We start from the raw sequence: 22,091 nt of genomic DNA, 5'->3' as shown, positions 1-22,091 counted from the left end.
AAGAAGTCCAAATATCAGGGGTCATACTACTTACCTATGAGAGGAGACCCATACCAGATGCTCATCAGTACCCAGACTACACTACTAAATTCAGACAAGTGAGTTGCTGAACAATTGCTTTATCTGAATTCATTTCTCTGGGTTTGAAATTTACTACACTTAACCTAGTTAAGAGAGTCATAGAAACATGATAAGGAACAACTTTTTACCTGGCAAACTTCTTTGTTTGCATTCTGCCATGTTCAAAGCTGCCAGAAAGGAACTTTTTTTTTCTCTTTGGAGATAAAAAATTCTATGATTCTCAGTTCAACTCCCCTACAGTTGACCTAGATCTCATGAAAATACAGAAAGAAGCCTGAAATTCAGTGCGATTTCTCTTTTAGTGACACAGACCATTTGGTTATTAAGTATTCTTTCAAGTTGGGTGGTAGTGGTGCACGCCTTTAATCCCAGGACCCAGGAGGCAGAGGCAGGCAGATCTCTGAGTTCAGGGCCAGCCTGGTCTACAGAATGAGTTCCAGGACAGCCAGGACTACACATAGAAAACCTGTCTTGAAAAAAAAAAAAAAAAAAAAGGATTTATGGGTTGCTTGATTGTAATTCGGTTTTTGGTTTGGTTTTGTTTTTAATCTCCCTACAAGTGTGAAAACTTGGAAGAAAATGGAGGAAAGAACCACATGAGGAAGCCATGAGATAATGACATTGGTGAGTGCTAACATTTGCCACAAATTTCTAAGTGTTGATCTTGATTATTTAGGAGTATTACATCATGTAACCTTTTAAAAAACAAGTAAATGTTTTTATTCCAGTTGATAGATTCCTGAATTGTGAATTTCAGAAATATGGAAAAATGAGACGTAACCAATGTTTGAGAGTGTGGGCACAGGAACTTAAAATCCAAAGTAAAAATCTATAAACATCCCCAGTTTCCAAAAGACGAAACCTGTTTTAACCATTCCTAGCACTTCACTTTATTGGGAAAAAGGCATCTGAAAATATTTCAGCTCTTCTTGTTTAAATAGGTTTCATGCACAGTTAAACTCCTGTCATGCATGGATGAAAAAAATGAAAGGAAATACATCTTTTAATTTAAATCAGTGGAGCCTGCCCAGCACAACAAATCCATTTATTATAGGCGACATGTAAATTAGGAGAGAAAAGAAGGCCAAGTAATCCTGATCTTCCCTTTAAAATATCTCAGTACAACCTTAAACTTTAGCTGAGTTCAAATATACACATACATGTGAATGCAAATATATGTATACACACCCACAGTATTTTTCTCCCTTACTATGTAGACCATTATTGACTTTCTGATTCCCAAGCCAAATAATAGAATGTTTTAAGTGAAGAAAAATAAGCTGCATTCTTTAGTTTTAGTGGTTTTTATTTGCATATATCAATTTTGTAGAGTAATCGGTCTCATGATGGCCATGCATTGACATGATATATTTTGATCACATTTACGATTCTTGCTCTTTATTGTCCTCTTTCCATTCCTAAACTTCTTCCATTCCCTAATTCCCTCTCCCTTTTACATGAACATGGGGAGAGGGTCCCAGTGATTTTCATTAAGGTTGATCACAGAAGCATGGAAACATTCATTACCTGGAACTACAGTAGTAAAGAAAATTTCTTCCTTTATGCCATCAACCAGCAACTGCTAACTCTCATAGCTAGAGACTACTGGGCAGAGCTGTCAGCAACAGTCTTTCTCAGCTGTGCACTTTGTGTGCTACAACACAGACCAACAAGAAAAAAATAACCCATTCGTGCAATAGTGGCAAGTCTGTTATGTAGGTTACCAAATACTTTCTGAACGGATTTCATACCTGCTACACATGAAAGAACTCATAACTGATACTATACACACTTGGTTAAAAAAAATTTAAAAATCTATTGCTGGGGAAGTCGTAGACAATAAAGGAGAAACCAGGGTTATTTTTGTTTTTGCTAAATAGGCATGATAAGCTCATCAAATTGTTTTCTGCTGTTGGCTGTACTCAGAGATGTTTCTTTGTGCAATGATCAGCAGTGAACACCTAAACTCATAAATGGTCAAAATACTGAAAAATAAAGACTTTTTACTACCTAACCATAAATGGCACATCTATATCTCTCCTCCAAATTTTAGAAAGTATCATGGAAGAAGGGAAGAAAAGAATATAAGATCTGGAAAAAGAAGGGCTCACTGTGGAAGGCTGAGTTCCAGGCATAACATGGCTGCTTCACTCAGGAACCTACAGCAGGTATGGTTGCCTGAACAACAATTGACCCAGCAACACCTAGTCACAAAAAAAGAGAGGTGCCTGTGGGCTTCCCCCCACCCCTCCCTGAGAAAATATTTTAAGAAAATACTTTGCATCCATTAATTTCATCCCAGATAAAGAAAAACATAATTTTCCTCTGGATTCCAAAACTATGAGGTCTAATTCAGAATGTTCTGGAAATGAGAAGTTTACCATACTTTCTAGAAGTTCTCAGTGAGCTTTCATTTGCCAGCTAAGACAATTTGCCTTTACAGGCATTGTGTTGCCTCTATTTTCTTTTGAGAACTCTCTTCTAGCCTTGTAATGACTTTTCTGATTCTGATTTTGATTCTGCACATGGTCATCCCTCTGTGCCCGAAAGCCACTGATGTCTTCCTACATATCCTATGTCTTCTTATAATGATACTAGTACATTGGAGTACAACTCAATCTACTACTCTAATCTAACCTGGTTATCTCATGAATGCCTATTCTCCAAACACACTCATATTCTGACAGTTGAAAGGCTTTAACGAGTGAATTTGTAAGATTCAGCTCAAAACACTAAGTAGCTGTTATTGTCAGAGAACAGTGGAAATCAGCGTGACAGTAGTGAAGTGGGCTAGGGGCAGAGTGATAGGCGCAATCAGAAGGATGAAGAGAATGAAGTCAGGTTCGCTGGAGCCCTGCAGATCTTTCTAAGATGGTTTTCTTTTACACCAAGTGATATAAAACACTATTGGCATATATTCTCTTTTCTTTCTGTTCATGTCCTATGTATCCATATGTGTGGGTGCATGTAGGCATGGCAGCACATGTTCAGATGTCATCCACTTTTTTTTAGACAAAGATTCTTGTTAATAAACACAATCACTAAAACTTAACAACTGACTAGCCAGCTAACTCCAGGATTCTCCTATCTCCACCTCCTCCATGCATACCAACACACCTGGATTTACTGTTGATTTTGTTTTGTTTTGTTCATTTGTTTGTGTTTTCATGTGTTCTGGAGTTGGAACTCAGATCCTCTTACTTGCAAACAAGCACTTAACTAACAGAGCTATCTCCCCAATTATTTCCATTTTCAGCTTTACTTACGTGTGTTTGTTCCTCATATTGAAAGGCATATCATTTGAATATTTGTGTAGTTTCTTTAAAGAATTACACCTCAAAAAAAAAATTACACCTATTTCTCAATAAACAGAAGATAATGTTCCACTACATAGATCCTCAGTAGCCATGAAGAGCCAGATCAATGACATTCCATGCATATAAAACTCTGGATGCCAGGTCCCTATAATGGAGGAGCATTTGCATGTCATTCACAAGTATCCTCCCATGTACTTTAAATCATCTGGAGATTATTATGTTCATAGTATGATGCAAATGCTGCGCACATAGTTGTTATATTGTGTTACTTGGGAAAGAATAATCAGGAAAACAGACTTGGGTTTTAGGAATATTTTTAACTTTATTGAACTAACAGATACAGAACCTATGGATACAGAGGGTCAACTATATTTTAATTGTGTTTCTGTTGTTATTGCTTAAAAGATGATTCTTGAATTATTTCTCCCCTGAGCTGACACTCTACACATGTTTACAGCTATTCTTTTCCATTGGTGTCCTTGGCTATGAAGCTCTTTTTTATTTGTCCTTCAGATAGGTACAATTTTTGAGGTTTGATGACTTTTAACAGCTCTTAAAACCTTATCCATTACCTCCTCAAATACTGCCTCCTCTTCACACCCTATATTAGCTCCTTTTGGCATTAGACTAACTAAACCAGTTCATGGGACATCATGCTAAGTGATAAAAGCCAGATTTAAAAAAAAAAAAACAAACAAACAAGTATTGCATGGCCTATCTTATAGGTAGCATATTTTAAAAGTGAATACACAGAAATAGAGTACAACATTGTGGGGGTAAGACAGAGACATTGGCCAAAGGGTATGAAGTAGCAGTGATACTGGATCAATAAGTCTCAGGATTCAATGTACAGCAAAATGACAATAGTTCATGATATTGGATTGTATATTGGAAATTTGCCAAGAGAGTCCATTACAAGAGACCTTACACACACAAACAAGTAGCTGTGTGAGGACACAGTGCATTTTTCTCACATCGGTATTCATCTTAGTGTGTGTATGTGCGTGTGTGTGTGTGTGTGTGTACCAAAACATCCTTCATCTATTCATTAAATATATGCAATAAAAGATGTAATTTTTATTTTGTAATCTAAATGTATTAACCATGTTTACCTTTCTCTTTTGATTGAAAAATGAATATTCTCAAAGTTTTATTCTGTTTTCTTGATCCTTTTCTTTTTTACCCAACATTATTTATTACAATTTATTCACTTTGTAAAGCCCCCCTCCCTCATCCCCTCCCAATCCTGCTCTCCCTCCCTCTTCTTCTCCCATGCCCTTCCCCAGTCCACTGATGGGGAGGTCCTCCTCCCCTTCCATCTGACCCTAGCCTATCAGGTCTCATCAGGACTGGCTACATTATCTTCCTCTGTGGCCTGGTAAGGATGTTCACCCCCACTCATGGGGAAGTATCTGGATTCTTATCCTACTTGCTTCTAATTTTCTGCTCAGCCCACACAATCTTTTTCATTTCTAAAATCTCTAGCTATTTCTTTCATAAGACATTAGTCATTTATATTATTATAGTCTTTATTCATTTTACAGAAGAGCCTTGATTATCTTAAATCATCTTAAATATAATAAAAATTATTTTTCTGATAATTCCAAAGCTTTTCAGATTGAAATATATATATATATCCCTTATTCATAATAGCTTGCTTCCTTTTAAGTTTTGTTTCATTTCATTTTATTTTATTTTTCTGCTTGGCTTTGGCTCAACCTTGAATTTTTTTTCCTTTTTTTATTTTTATTTTTATTAATTACACTTTATTCACTTTGTATCCTCCCTGTAGCTTCCTTCCTTCTCCCTTCCCAATCCTACTCTCCTTTCCCCTTCTCCTCCCATGTCCCTCCCCAAGTCCACTGATCCCTCTCCTTCCTTCTGATCCTAGTCTATCACGTCTTGTCAGGAGTGGCTGTATTGTCTTCCTCTGTGGCCTGGTAAGGCTGCTACCCCCTCAGGGGGAGGTGATCAAAGAGCAGGTCAATCAGTTCATGTCAGAGACAGTCCCAGTTACTATGTTACTATGTTACTATGGAACCCATTTGGACACTGAACTGCCATGGCAACCTTGAAATTTAATACAATTCTTGATTTAAGGTTTACTGGCCCACTTGAGGACAGCAGTTTGATTTTAAATACCACTAGGTTTATTTTTAACCAAATTCATGATTCTGGTGGGCCTCTTCCTTTAGTGTTCCATTCTCAAATAAGCTCAAAATTTAATTATTTTTTTGTACTCAACTGATGAGAATAATATAAAGGTCACAAATTTTGGAATGAGGGTGAATTTTCTACCAGCTATGGAGCAAATAGATTAGTATCTACTTACTTCACAAGTCTATTGTAAAGATTGGATGAAGCCTCTGTGTGCATGTGAATGAGTATGTTTGTGCAGTATCAGGCAACAGTAGACAGATAATGGTAGCCTTCATATTTATAAATGATCATGCTTTGCGTAAGTTACTGTTTGCTTTCTCTATCTACATGTAAATCTTCCTTTGCCAATTAGGAAATAGAAGAAATCATTTCAATCTCTCTTCTCATCTCCAACATATATCCACAGAACTTGCTTTCTATTTCTAATTTTTCTAGTTGCTGGCTACAGTAGTCCAATGGTATCTCTTAGAAATATAATTCTTACACAGAATAGGAAGCCAATAAATATAATGCGTTGAAAATACAAGTTATGCCCCCATAAGGAGTTGTTTCACAGAATCACATGCACATATAAAAAAAAAACTATTTACAAATAGGTTCTCAAATTCAAAAAGGCTCTTGTATCCCAGATATCAACTTATAAAATAAATTTGATGTTGAAGGCTTATGAGATGGCTCAGTCAATACAGTGTTTGCTATACAAACATGAAGACCAAGATTTAGATCCTAAGAAAACACAGGAAAAGTTGGGGAAGGGGGGCTGGACAGACACAGATTAATACCTGAGGTTCACTGCCCAGGCAACGCAGTGAGCTCCAAGTTCAGTAAAAGATCCTGTCTCAAAAGACAAGGTAGAAAACGACTGCAGAAAATACTTGACATATACCTGCATATGAACAGGTCTTGGTCAGGAACTGCTCTGCAACTCACTGTGTTATCCAGGCTGGCATCTAATTTGTGGTGATATTCCTGACTTTCTCTTTCCAGGGATGGGGTTAAAGGTGAAATAGAAACCTCCCCTAAAATGGACCTTCTCAAACTGTATAATTTATTCAGTTGATTTATTTTTTACTTTTAATTTTAGAGGAAATGAGCAGCAAGAGAAAAGTAAGAGGAGAAAAATAAGTAAGAGAAAATAAAATCATATTAATAATTTAGAAGACAAGAGAAAAACGTTTTACATTCTGCCTTTGAAACTTTTTACACTTTCTGTATTTGTAATCTTAATCCTAGAAAGTAAAGCTTAGTGGACATAGCATGAAAGTATGAGGAAATCTCCAAAGACTGAAGAAAAAAAATTTTTCATAGTATTTAATTTACTTGATTATAAATAAATATAAAGATGCATGCATGTGAGGAAACTCTAATGTTAATACCTTAAACTTTTACATGAATACAGAAGCTATCAAAATCTATATATTTATCTTCACTCAAATTCAATTCCCTGAGGAGCTAAATCATAGCCATTGCCAAATGTCCATAGTCTGCATTATAATTATCAGAGGCTGAGTGGCTTCAGCTATCAGAAAGTAATTTTTACAGTTCCAGAGGCTGGAACTCTAAGGTTAGCTCTGGCCAGAGTCCTGTTTCTTGTTCACAGACAAATGTCTTCTTGCTATATCTTCATATGGTGGAAAGAAAGATCGCTTCTCTACTGTCTCTTTAAAATAGCACTAGTCACACAGGACGACACTCTTTTGACATTATCACCTCCCACAGGCCCACCTTCTAATTCCAGAGTCCTAGCATGTGCTTGTTTGATAGATACAGCCTTTGGACCATAGCCTCAAAGTCTCAAAATCTAAGACAACAGGAGTCCCCTGCTCCTCACAAAGAGAACACTGGGTCCCTGAATGATGACATGGGAAGCATCTGTGAAATTTTGTCTTCTGCACCTGGAAGAGTTCTGTGTCTACTGAGTTTAGAAAGTTCTTCTCAGAATTCAAAATGTTGAAGAACTGAGCCACTAAGATATGAACATAAAGGAGTTAATCATGCCACAAGCTTTTCTCAGTTTTCGGTATTTGATCCAAGCATACTTGGAGAAGGTGATGTTTTGAATTCTTGTCTTCCATGCTGAATGATTGACAATAAACAGCATCCCAGATGTCTGCAATATTCAGTGTTCTATCCTTTCTTGTTAGCAGAGTCCTAAGGTAGCATAGGGTGTCATGAAAAGAAAAATAGGGAGTGACAGATATCTATTGTAGCAGTAAACTAGGAAGCTGTTAACCACTTGAATGAACTAATCCGTTGATAAGATTGGAGCCCAAATCTTATCTTAAAGGTACCGTTTCATTCAATCTTTTGTTCTCTCAAATGCTGCTTAAATATTAAAGATAGTTTCAGTGGGTGCAATCCATAGCATTAATGAACATGAGGGCACATACAAGCTTACTAAGAGAAGAAGAAATAAATTCACCTAGAAGTTTCTGAATGCAATACATTAGTGGTTGAGGCAAGAAGGACCTTATTCAGCTTATGTTGAAACAGAGCTTGGCTTAATCTCTGATGCACAGGGACCCAATTCTCAATTCTGTCTTTCCTAGAATTCTACGTGGAAAAAAGTTAGCCTTCTTCATTATGCTTAAAATGCTTTTCTCAGTAGAATCCCTCAACCGTGCAAGTTTGTTAAAACAACCCAATATGAATTTTTAAAAAATCAAAGATTACTTTACAAATTAATCAGTCTTCAGATCACAGCTCTTGACCACCTACTTTGCACTGATCCTGTGTTGAGAATGGAGTCTTGGAGAGTGTGATGGCTAGTCTCCTCAGCTATCTAAATAACTAGTGAGGTGCATCTTTGGGTGTATCTGTCAGGGTGTTTCCAGAGAGAATCAACTGAAGGAGCAAATCCTGCCTTAAGTGTGAATAGAACCATCCTTGCTCTGAGGTTCCAGACTAAACACAAAGGAGGAAAAGAGAGATCTAGCTGAGTGCCAGCATTCCTTTTTCTCTTCACTCTAGTCAACACTGCAGACGAAACTGCTCTCACCACCTTTGCCTTCCCATCATGGCAGACTGCACTCGACTCCAAAGTGAGCCAAAAGAAATCCTTCCTCTATTACATTTTTGGTCAGGTATTTGGTAAGAGCCATAGAGAAGTATAACTAGCACACACAGAAACCATTCATAACCCCATGGAATCTTTGTCTAATAAGGTAGGAGATCAAGAATAACTATATCAATTATAACAGATAAATGGACAGGAAAACAATAATATGAAATGTATAAGCATCCTACCTGTGGGAATATCAGGCAAGGAAGTCAGTTAAGTCGATGCCTTAAAAAGGATTATAAGTGGGCCACATGTCTATGAAGAAGAAAGGCTTCATAGGGGAGAAAGTACAGGGAGATGAGATGTCTGAGGACTTCAAGCACATGGAGAAAGTCTTGTGACTGAATGCCCCTTGGAGCAAACTGTGAGAAGGAAGGCAAAGGTCAGACTACACAAACTCAGAGCCCCATGTAAGCAATGCCTCCAGTGAACAAACATGCACTTTCAACCTAACCTCTACATAGATGATCATGTACTGGGTAAATGTGGGGGCCAGCATAGGGCAAATAGGAAGGAACTACAAAACGCAAGGAGTCATGCTCTAACACAGATCAAGTTTACACAACATCAGAAATCTTATTTATCCTTCACTGACATTGACCAGACCTGCAAATACAATAAAATTTCCCCTCCTAACAGTCTCTTCTATAGCCCAGATCAGAGCCTGTCTTACAAATAACTTCCTGTCAAAACTCAGGTGCCAATATGTCATGAAAGAAACTTCCTTTCCACTTTATTTGTTATTAGTTTATTAAAAAGAAAAGGAAGAGGGCAGAAGAAATGGCTCATGATTTATGAGCACCTGTGCTTACAGAAGATTTGGGTTTGGTTTCTGGCACACATAAGGCAACTCACAATGGTCCCAATAAGTCCAGGAATCCACATATAGCACAAACAGACACACATGCAGGCAAAATATTAATGAAAATGAAATAAATAAGTCTAAAAAAATAAAATTTGGAAGGGGAGAGTGTTTGACTTACCAGCCTTAGCTTATGTATGTGTAGTTAATGTCTTTATTATAGCACATTGGCTTGAGTTATACTCATTGAAGCTGAGGCCTCTGATTAGACTCAACTGTGTATGTTATTTTATTTTGCATCTTTTTTTTAAACTGGGTAGTATATATTATTTATTTAATTTTAATTTTTTATATTAATTACGGTTTATTCACTTTGTATCCCAGCTGTAGCCCCCTTCCTCATTCCCTCCCAATATCATCCTCCCTCCGTCATCTTCACCTATGCCCCTCTCCAAGTCCATTGACAGAGGAGGTATTCCTCCCCTTGCATCTGACCCTAGCTTATCAGGTCTCATCAGGACTGGCTGCATTGCCTTCCTCTGTGGCCTGGTAAGACTGCACCCTCCTCAGGGGGAGGTGATCAAAGAGCCAGCCACTCAGTTCATGTCAGAGACAGGCCCTGTTCCCCTTACTAGGGTACCCACTTGGATACTGAGCTGCCATGGGCTACATCTGAGCAGGGGTTCTAGCTTATCTCTATGAATGGTCCTTGAATGGAGTATCAGTCTCAGAAAAGACACCTGTGTCCAGATATTTTGGTTCTGTTGCTCTCCTTGTGGAGCTCCTGTCTCCTCCAGGTCTTTCTATCTTCTCCTTCTTTCATAAGATTCCCTGCACTCTGCCCAAAGTTTAGTTATGAGTCTCAGCATCTGCTTTGATACACTGTTGGGTAGTCTTTCAGAGGCCCTCTGTGGTAGTCTCCTGTCCTGTTGCCTGTTTTCTCCCTCTTCTGATTTCCATCCCATTTGCTTTTCTGAGTGAGGATTGATTATCTTACCCAGGGTTCTTCTTCTTGCTTAGCTTCTTTAGGTGAACAGATTGTAGTATGTTTATCTTATCCACTTATAAGCCAGTATATACCAACAGCCTACAGACTGTGAAAGGATCTTCATCAACCCTATATCTGACAGAGGGCTAATATCCAGAATATATAAAGAACTAAAGAAGTTAAAAAGCAACAAATCGGGGAGGCGGGGCAAGATGGCAGCGCCGGGAGGACTCTCATTCTGAGGAGCAGCACAGCAGGATTGGCACAGTGACCAGCAATCAGAACTCGCGGCCATAAAACACAAGTGGTTGTGTTTCTCAGGTGAGAGGATACCCCACGGTGGGGGATTCGATCAGCTTTAACTCACCCTGCAAAACCGCGGAAGAGATTCCCTTTCCGCCAGGCGCTTGGTCGCCAGCCCAGAGCTACCCGCCAGTGCGATCTGGTCACGGTCCCAGACTGAACTGTGGGCCCACAACACCATAGACTGGATTTCCCAGTCGAGAGATAACCCCACGGAGCAGGAAACAATTGGGACCGACCCCAGGTTACCCAGACATCCCCTGGAAAAGACTCTGGTTCCGCAGGTGCCCCAGGAGCCAGCCCGGACCCAGAGCCGGGAGGGACAAAGGCGCCTGCCTGCACAGAGCCCTGCCTGCGCGCGTGATTCGCCGCCTCAGATAGAACTGTGGGCACCAGGGCAACAGGGCACCAGACTGCCTGTCTCTGGCAGGAGGAAACCCCCAGCGGAGGGGGTCAGCAGCTCTAACGCTTAGGACACCCAGCACCAAAACACTTCCTGGGCTCACGCAGACTCTAGTGCAGGCAGAAGCGCTGTGCTCTGCCGCCATTGTTGCGTTCCCCTGGGGCACTGGGACACACACACACAGCTGCATCCTCGGACCTGCAGAACAAAGAAAAAATACTAAAAGCTGCAAGGGAAAAAGGCCAAGTAACATTAGAATCACACCTGACTTTTCAACAGAAACTATGAAAGCCAGAAGGGCCTGGACAGATATCATGCAGACCCTAAGAGAACACAGATGTCAACCCAGGCTACTATACCCTGCAAAACTCTCAGTCCTCATAGACGGAGAAAACAAGATATTCAATGACAAAAACAAATTTCAACAATACCTACACACAAATCCAGCATTACAGAAGACACTGGAAGGGAAAATACAACCCAAGAAAATTAGCTTCTGTCAAGAAAACACAGGAAATAATTAACCTTACTACAGCAAAACAAAAAGCAACCAAGCACACAACCTTATGAACACAGCCAACATCAAAATCAAAGGATCTAACAGCCACTGGTCATTAATCTCTCTCAACATCAATGGACTCAACTCTCCAGTAAAAAGACATAGATTAACAGAATGGATACATAAACAAAACCCAGCAATCTGTTGCATACAAGAAACACACCTAAGGCACAAAGATAGACATTACCTGAGGGTAAAAGGTTGGAAGATGACTTTCCAAGCAAATGGACCCAAGAAACAAGCAGGAGTAGCCATTCTAATATCTGATAAAATAGACTTTCAACCAAAATTAATAAAAAGAGATGAGGAAGGACACTTCATACTCATCAAAGGAAAATTCCACCAGGAAGACATCACAATCCTGAACATCTATGCCCCAAATACAAGAGCACCCACATTTGTAAAAGAAACATTGATAAAATTTAAACCACATATAGATCCCCACACATTAATAGTGGGAGACTTCAACACCCCACTCTCAACAAAGGACAGGTCAACAAAACAGAAATTAAACAAAGAAACAATATCTCTGACAGAGGTCATGAATCAAATGGACCTCACAGACATTTACAGAACTTTACACCCAAACACAAAAGAATTTACCTTCTTCTCAGCACCTCATGGAACCTTCTCCAAAATAGACCATATAGTTGGTCACAAAGCAAACCTCAACAGATACAAGAAGACTGAAATAATCCCTTGTATCCTGTCTGATCACCATGGAATAAAGCTGGACTTCAACAACAACAGAAATAGCAAAAAGCCTACACACTCATGGAAACTGAACAACTTGTTACTAAATGACAGCTGGGTCAGGGAAGAAATAAAGAAAGAAATTAAAGCCTTTCTAGAACTCAATGAAAATGAAGACACAACATACCCTAACTTGTGGGACACAATGAAAGCAGTGCTAAGAGGAAAGTTCATAGCACTAAGTGCCTTCAAGAAGAAATTCGAGACAGCTCATTCAAGCAACTTAATGGCCCACTTAAAAACCCTAGAAAAAGAAGAAGCAGACACACCAAAAAGGAGTAGACGGCTGGAAATAATCAAACTCAGGGCTGAAATCAATCAATTAGAAACAAATAAAACAATTCAAAGAATCAATGAAACCAAGAGCTGGTTCTTTGAGAAAATCAACAAGATAGACAAACCCTTAGCCAAGCTAACTAAAAGGCAGAGAGACACCACCCAAATCAACAAAATCAGAAATGAAAGGGGGGACATAACTACAGACACTGAGGAAATCCAAACAATCATTAGGACTTACTTCAAAAGTCTATATGCCACAAATTTTGAAAATCTAAATGAAATGGACAATTTTCTTGATCGATTTGACTCACCAAAGCTGAATCAGGACCAGGTAAATCAACTAAATAGTCCTATATCCCCCAAAGAAATAGAAGCAGTCATCAAAAGTCTCCCATCCAAAAAAAGCCCAGGACCAGATGGCTTCAGCGCAGAATTCTACCAGACCTTCAAAGAAGAGCTAACTCCAATTCTCTTCAAACTATTCCACAAAATAGAAACAGAAGGAACATTACCAAACTCATTCTATGAAGCCACAATCACCTTGTTACCTAAACCTCACAAAGACTCAACAAAGAAAGAGAATTTCAGGCCAATCTCCCTTATGAACATTGATGCAAAAATACTTAACAAAATACTTGCAAACCGAATCCAAGAACACATCAAAGATATTATCCACTATGACCAAGTAGGCTTCATCCCAGGTATGCAGGGGTGGTTCAATATACGGAAATCCATCAATGTGATCCACCATATTAACAAACTGAAAGAAAAAAACCACATGATAATCTCCCTAGATGCTGAAAAAGCATTTGACAAAATCCAACATCCATTCATGTTTAAAGTACTGGAGAGTTCAGGGATACAAGGCACATATCTAAACATAGTAAAGGCGATATACAGCAAGCCTATAGCCAACATCAAACTGAACGGAGAGAAACTTAAAGCAATCCCTCTGAAATCAGGGACAAGACAAGGCTGCCCACTGTCTCCATATCTCTTCAACATAGTGCTGGAAGTCCTTGCTAGAGCAATAAGACAGTCGAAGGAGATCAAGGGGATACAGATGGGAAAAGAAGAAGTCAAATTATCACTATTTGCAGATGATATGATAGTATATATGAGTGACCCCAAAAACTCTACCAGGGAACTCCTACAGCTGATAAACACCTTCAGCAAAGTGGCTGGATATAAAATTAACTCAAAAAAATCAGTAGCACTCCTGTATACAAAAGACAAAAGGGCTGAGAAAGAAATTAGAGAAACAACACCATTCACAATAGCCACAAATGACATAAAGTACCTTGGCGTAACCCTAACCAAGCAAGTCAAAGACTTGTATGAAAAAAATTTCAAGTCTCTGAAGAAAGAATTAGAGGAAGATATGAGAAGATGGAAAGATCTCCCATGCTCATGGCTTGGCAGGATTAACATAGTAAAAATGGCCATCTTACCAAAAGCAATCTACAGATTTAATGCAATTCCCATCAAATTGCCAACACAATTCTTTACAGAACTGGAAAGAAAAATTCTCAACTTCGTATGGAATAACAAGAAACCGAGAATTGCTAAAACAATCCTCTACAATAAAAGATCTTCTGGAGGTATCTCCATTCCTGATCTCAAGCTGTACTATAGAGCAACAGTTATAAAAACTGCATGGTACTGGCATAGAAACAGAATGGTGGATCAATGGAATCGAACAGAAGACCCAGAAATAAACCCACACACTTACGGACACCTGATTTTTTACAAAGATGCCAAAACCATACAATGGAAAAAAGATAGCATCTTCAACAAATGGTGCTGGTCCAACTGGATGTCTACATGTAGAAAAATGAAAATAGATCCATACTTATCACCCTGCACAAAACTGAAGTCCAAGTGGATCAAAGACCTCAACATAAAACCAGACACATTAAATCGGCTAGAAAAAAAGGTGGGGAATACCCTAGAACTCATTGGTACAGGAGAAAACTTCCTGAACAGAACACCAACAGCACAGGCTCTAAGAGCAACAATCAATAAATGGGACCTCATGAAATTGAAAAGCTTCTGTAAAGCAAAGGACACCGTCATCAAAACAAAGCGACTGCCTACAGATTGGGAAAGAATCATCACCAACCCTCTATCTGACAGAGGACTCATATCCAATATATATAAAGAACTAAACAAGCTGAAAAGCAACAAACCAAGTAATCCACTTAAAAAATGGGGAACAGAGCTAAAGAGAGAATTCTCTGCAGAGGAATATCGAATGGCAGAGAAGCACTTAAAGAAATGCTCAACCTCATTAGCCATTAGGGAAATGCAAATCAAAACAACCCTGAGATTTCACCTTACACCCATCAGAATGGCCAAGATGAAAATCTCAAGGGACAACACATGCTGGAGAGGTTGTGGAGAAAGGGGAACCCTTCTCCACTGCTGGTGGGAATGTAAACTGGTACAACCACTCTGGAAATCAATCTGGCGCTTTCTCAGACAACTAGGAATAGCGCTTCCTCAAGATCCAGCCATACCACTCCTAGGCATATACCCAAAAGAGGCGCAAGTACACAACAAGGACATTTGTTCAACCATGTTTGTAGCAGCTTTATTTGTAATAGCCAGAAGCTGGAAACAACCCAGATGCCCCTCAACTGAAGAATGGATGCAGAAACTGTGGTACATCTATACAATGGAGTATTACTCAGCAATGAAAAATAAGGAAATCATGAAATTTCCAGGTAAATGGTGGGACCTGGAAAGGATCATCCTGAGTGAGTTGACCCAGAAGCAAAAAGACACTCACGGTATATACTCACTCATATAAACATACAATATAGAATAAACCCACTAAAAGCTGTACATCTAAACAAACTAAGCAAAAGAGAGGACCCTAACTAAAATGTTCAATCCCCATCCTGGAAGGCAAAGAGGATGTACATCAGAAGAAAACGAAAATAGGAAACAACCTCGGAACCCGCTACAGAGGGCCTCTGAAAGCCAGAAGAAAACAGGAAACAACCTTGAAACCTGCCACAGAGGGCCTCTGAAAGCTTCTGCAGTATAGACTGTCAAAGCAGATGCTGAGCCTGATGGCCAACTGATGGGCAGAGTGAATGGAATTTTATGTAAGAAGTGGGAAATAGTAAGAGCTGGAGGGAACGGGAACTCCACAAGCAGAGCAACAGAACAAGATAATTTGAACACAGGGAACTTCCCAGAGACTCATACTCCAACCAAGGACTATTTGTGGAGATGACGTGGAACCCCTGCACAGGTGTAGCCCATGGCAGTTCAGTGTCCAAGTGGGTTCCATAGTAATGGGAAGAGGGACTGCCTCTGACATAATCTGATTGGCCTGCTCGTTGATCACTTCCCCCTGAGGGGGGAGCAGCCTTACCAGGCCACAGTAGAGGACAATGCAGCCACTTTTGATGAGAACTGATAGACTAAGATCAGAAAGAAGGAGAGGAGAACCTCCCCTATCAGTGGACTTGGGGAGTGGCATGCATGCAGAAAGGGGAGGGAGGGTGGGATCGGCAGGGGAGGAGGGAGGGGCTCATGGGGGGATACAAAATGAATAAAGTGTAATTAATAAAAAAAATAAAAGATTTAAAAAAAAAGCAACAAATCAAGTATTCCAAATAAAAAATTGGATACCGAACGAAACAGAGAATTCTCTGTAGAGGAATATAGAATGGCAGAGAAACACTTAAAGAAATGTTCAATGTCCTTAGTCATAGGGAAATGCAAATCAAAACAACCCTGAGATTTCACCTTATACCCATCAGAATGGCTAAGATGAAAAACTCAAGTGACAACACATGCTGGAGAGGATGTGGAGAAAAGGGGAACCCTCCTCCATTGCTGATGGGAATGTAAACTTATACAACCACTAAGGAAATCAATCTGGGGCTTTCTCAGACAATTAGGAACAGTGCTTCCTCAAGATCCAGCTATACTACTCTAGGCATATATCCAAAAGATGCTCAAGTACACAACAAGGCTATTTGTTCAACCTTGTTCATAGCAGCTTTATTTGTAATAGCCAGAATCTGGAAACAACCCATATGCCCCTCAACTGAGGGATGGATACAGAAATTGTGGTACATTTACACAATGGAATACTACTCAGCAATTAAAAACAAGGAAATCATGAAATTTGCAGGCAATTGGTGGGATCTAGAAAAGATCATCCTCAGTGAGGTATCCCGGAAGCAGAAAGACACACTACATATTTAGCATCTTTTAAAAAACAGAAATTTTTTTTAAAATTTATTCATGTGTGTGTATACATGTGTGTGTGTGTGTGTGTGTGTGTGTGTGTGTGCTTATGAGTAAAATTGACTGCAGAAGCCAGAATAATCTTCAGATTCCCCCTGCAGCTGGAATTACAGGTAACTAGTAGCCAATGTAGGTTCTAGGAACCCAGCTAAAGTCTTCTTACGGAGTCACAAGTGTTCTTAAGCACTAAGCCATCCTCCCAGTCTCTATTTTGAAGAATAGTTAAATTCTACATTCCCATTGCTGAAAAAAAAATTAATTCTACTCTTCCCAGCATTTTATTTTTTCTGGTGGTGGCTCATATTGAGACCCTAATTTTCTTTTTATGACATCTTTATCCTAGGTGATTTCTATTCTAATTTTTGACCAGACCTTTGTTAATATCCTTTTTAGATGCTGAAAAAAATTTTAACCAGTTTGGACTTAATGCATTTGCATTATTAGATTCATATAATCCTTTAGAGATCAAGTAGGGAATATTGTAGTTTGAATCTGAAATGTTCTCCAAAAGGTCATGTTCTGAATGTCAATTCTTGTGACATGACTTTAAAAGCTTCAGTGTCTTCCATAAGTAGGTCCTCACTGAAAGAAGTAGGTCACACCCATTTGGTCCTTGTAGGTGTGTTCTTGCTCACAGTCATCACGATTTGAGCAGCTCTGCCATATATTCCAGTTACCATGTATGAAAACACCTCACATGACATATGGACTGAGATGAGCTGACTCTTCTGAAAACATGAACCAAAATAAACTTATCTTTTAAAAAAATTATTCCTATTACCTATTTGGTCAGAGTGGTACAACATAACTAACAAAGGGAGCAAGTGAAAACCAAGTTCTGTAAACTCTCATAAATTTTAGGAAGTGTTTGCCTCATGTCTAGAATCCACAGAGAGTGGTGATGTCATTTGAGCTACTATGGGTTTGAGCAGCCCTGTCTCTGTAGCCCTAAAATTTGTGAAGTACACAGTGACTCAAGCTAACTTCATTTGGTGACTACAGCTTTCCCTGGCAGTTGTTAGGGTTAGGGGGAGGGTTAGGGATAGGATTAGGATTAGAGGATTAGGTTAGGGTTAGGTGTAGGGGTAGGGGTAAATGATTAGGGTTAGGGTGAGGGTTAGGGTTAGTGTTAAGGTTAGGGTTAGACAAGAGTTAGGGTTAGGGTTAGAGTTAGGGTTAGGGTTAGGATTAGGGTTAGACTTACTGTTATGTTTAGGGTTATGGTGAGGTTTAGGTTTAAGGTTAGGGGTTAGGTTTAAGGTTAAGGAGTTAGGGTTAGGGTTAGGGGTAGGGTTAGAGTTACGGTTAGGGTTAGTGGGTTAGGGTTTTAGGTTTAGGGTTAGGGATTAAGGTTTGAGTTAAGGTAAGGGTTAATGTTAGGCTTAGGTGTAGAGTTAGGGTTAGGTTTAGGGTTAGGGTTAGAGGGTTAGGGTTGGGGTTAGGATTATAGTGAGGGTTAGGTTTAGGGTTAAGGTTAGGGTTGGGGGTTAGGGTTAGAGTTAGGGTTAGTGGGTTAGGATTTTAGGGTTAGGGTTAGGATAAGGGTTAGGGTTATGGTTAGGGTTAAGGTTAAGTGTTAGTGCTAGGGATAGAGTTAGTGTTAGGGTTGGGGGTTGGGGGTTAGGTTTCAGGTTAGGGTTAGGGTAAGGGTTAGGGTTAGAGTTGTGGTTAAGGTTAGGAAAAGGGGTAGGGGCATTGGTAGGGGAAGGTTTATGGTGTGGGTTAGGTTTCAGGTTACAGTTAGAATTTCAGTTAGGGTTTTGGTTAGGGTTAGTGGTAGGGATAGGATTAGTATTAGGTTTAGTGTTAGTGTTTGGGTTAGGTTAGGGTTATGGTTAAGGTTAGGGTTAGGGTTATGGATGGGTTTTGGATTAGGGTTCCATTTAGAATTAGTGTTAGGTTTAGGGTAAGGTTTAGATTTATGGTTAGGGTTTGGTTTATGTTTAGGGTTAGGTTTAGGGTTACGGGTAGGGTTATGGTTAAGTTTAGGATTAAGTTTATGATTAGGATTAGTGTTAGGGTTAGGGTTAGTTTTAGGGTGAGGTTTCAGGATCAGGATCAGGTTAAGGTTAGTTATTAGGTGGAGGGTTAAGTTCAGGGTTAGGGTTAGGGTTTGGTTTAGGGATAGGATTTGGTTTACGGTTATGGTTATGGTTATGGTTATGTTTAGGACTAGGGTTATGATTAGAGTTAGGGTTAAGGTTAGGGTTAGGGTGAGGTTTCAGGATCGGGCTGGTGTTAGGATTAGGGTTAAAGGATTACAGTTAAGGTTAGGGTTAGGATTATTGTTAGGGTTACGGTTAGACGAGGGTTAGGGTTAATGTTAGGGGTAGGGGTAGGATGAAGTTTCAGGATTAGACTTGGGTTAAAGTTAGGCTTAGGTTTAGGATTAGAAGGTTAGGGTGTTAGGGAGGGGTTTAGGGTTTGGTTTGGCATTCAAGTAATTGTGTGAGTTAGGGTTAGTGTTAGCGTAAGGGTTAGGTTCAGGGTCAGGGTTGGGCTTAGGGTTAGGGTTAGGGGTTGTGGTTAGGGTTAGGGATAGTGTTAGGGTTAGGGTACAGTTAAGGTTGGGATTAGGTTTATGGTTAGAGGGTTAGGGGATAGGGTTAAGGTTGGGGTTAGGGTTTGGGTTAGGATTAGGGTTAGGGTTAGGGTAACAGTGTTAAATGAGGGTTAGGTTGCAGGTAAGGTTGGGATTAGGTTTACGGTTAGGATTAGGGTTTAGCTTCAGGGTTGGGGTAGAGGGTTAGGGTTAGCGTTAGGGTTGAAGTTAGGGTTAGGGATAGGGTTAAGGTGAGGTTTTGGGTTTGGATTTGGGTTAGGGTTAGGATTAGGGTGAGGTTTCCTATTAGGGTTAGGTTTAAGGTTCAGGTAAGTGTTAGGGTAGGGTGAGGGTTAGGTTTAGGTATAGGGTTATGATGTGGGTTAGTGTTAGGGGTAGGGTTCAAGTTAGTGTTAGGGTTAGGGTGAGGTTTAGCGTTCAGGTTGGGGTTAGGGTTAGGATTAGCATAAGGGTTAAGGTTAGGGTTATGGTGTGGGTTAGTTTGGGGTTTAGAGTTAGGATTACAGTTAGTTTGGGGGTTAGGATTAGGTTTAGGTTTAGGTTTAGAGTTATGTTTAAGGTTAGGGTTAGTTTGGGGGTTAGGGTTAGTGTTACAATTAGGGTTAGGTTTAGGTTTAAGGTTGGGGTTATGGTGTGGATTAAGTTTCAGGTAGTGTTAGAGTTAGGGTTCGAGATAGGGTTAGGATTAGGATTAAAATTAGGATTATAGGTTAGGGTTAAGGTTAGATTTAGGGTTAAGTTTAGAGTTCGGGTTAGGTTTAGGGTTATGGTTAGGGTTAGAGTTAGGGATAAGTATAGGGCTTTGGATTAAGGTTCAGTTTAGGATTAGTGTAAATTTTAGGGTCAGGTTTAGGGTTTTGTTAGGGTTTTGTTTAGGGTTAGTGTTAGGGTTAGGTTTAGTTTTAGGGTTATGGTTACTGTTACAGTTAAATTTAGGATTAGGGTTAGGGTTAGAGGGTTAGGGTTAGGGTTGTAGTTAGGGTTAAGTTTTAGCTTTAGGGTTAGGGTTAGACAAGGGTTAGGGTTAGGTTTAGGGTTGTAGTTAGTTTTAGCATTATGTTTCAGGTTCAGGTTCGGGTTAGGTTTAGTGTTATGGTTAGGGTTAGGTGTATTGTAAGGGTTAGGTTTAGGGTTATAGTTAGTTTTGGCATTACGTTTCAGGTTCGGGTTAGGGTTAGGTTTAGGATTCAAGTTAGTGTTAGGTTTAGGGTTATGGTGCAGGTTTGTGTTAGGGGTTAGAGTTAGTGTTAGGGTTAGGGTGAAGTTTAGGGTTTGGGCTGAGGTTCAGGTTAGGGTTAGAATTAGGGTTGGGGTTAGCGTAAGTGTTAAGGTTAAGGTTAGGGTATGGTGTGGGCTAGTTTTCAGGTTAGGGTTAGGATTACAATTAAGGTTAGAGTTAGGTTTAGGGTTAGGGTTACAGTTAGGGTTAAGGTTAGGTTTAAGGTTAGGATTAGCTTTCGGTTTAGGTTTAGAGTTACGTTAAGGGTTAGGGTTAAGGTTAGTTTTAGGGTTAGGGTTACAGTTAGGGTTAGGGTTATGTTTAGGGTTTGGTTTAGGGTTGGGGTTATGGTGTGGTTAGGTTTCAGATATGATTAAGGTTAGGGTTAGGGTTCAGGACAAGGTTAGGATTAAGATTAAGGTTATGGGTTAGGGTTACTGTTAGGGTTATGATTGGGGCTAGATTTAGGTTAAGGTTAGGGTTAGGGTTAGGGCTAGGGATTGGTTTAGAGCTTTGGATTGAGGTTGGGTATAGGATTAGTGTAAATTTTAGGGTTAGGGTTAGGGTTACAATTAAGTTTTGGGTTAGGGTTAGGTTTAGGTTTAAGGTTAGGGTTACGGTTATGGTTAAGTTTAAGATTAGGGTTATAGTTAGGGTTAGGAGATTAGGGGCTAAGGATAGGGTTATGGTTAGGGTTAGGTTTAGGGTTAGGGGTTAGGGTTAGGTTTGGGGTTAGAAGGTTAGGGATCATGTTAGGGTTAGGATTAGGGTTCAAGTTCAGGTTAGGGTATGGTTACAGTTAAATGAGGGTTAGAGTTTGGGTTAGGGTTAGGGTTATGGTGAGGGTTATGGTGAGGTTTCAGGTTTGGGCTCGGTTTAGTGTTAGGGTTATGTTTAGTGTGAGTGTTAGGGTTTTGGATAAGTTTAGGGTCTCAGTACTGGTTAGTATTATTGGCAGGGTTCAAGTTAGTCTTAGGTTTAGGGTTATGGTAAGGTTTAAGATTTGTGTTGGGGTTCAGATTAGGGATAGAGTTAATGTTAGGTTTAGCATAAGGGTTAAGATTAGGGTTTGGGTTATGGTGTGTTTAGGTTTCAGGTTAGGTTTAGAATTATGGTTAGGGTTAAGTTTGGAGTTAGGGATAGGTTTAGGGTTACAGTCTTAGGTTTATGGTTGGGGTTATGTTAGAGTTAGGGTTAGGGTTGGGTTACGATTAGGGTTAGACTAGGGTTAGTGTTAGGGCTAGGGGTAGAGGATTAGGGTTGGGTTTGGATTAGGGTTAGGGTTAGACAAGGGTTAAGGTTAGAGTTAGGGTTTAAGGTTAGGTTTAGAGGGT

This window comes from Psammomys obesus, unplaced genomic scaffold (assembly GCF_907164565.1).
Source record: "Psammomys obesus unplaced genomic scaffold, mPsaObe1.curated_primary_1811, whole genome shotgun sequence".
Taxonomy (NCBI): domain Eukaryota; kingdom Metazoa; phylum Chordata; class Mammalia; order Rodentia; family Muridae; genus Psammomys; species Psammomys obesus.
The sequence above is the reverse complement of the archived record's forward strand: the minus strand, read 5'-3'. Positions refer to the sequence as shown.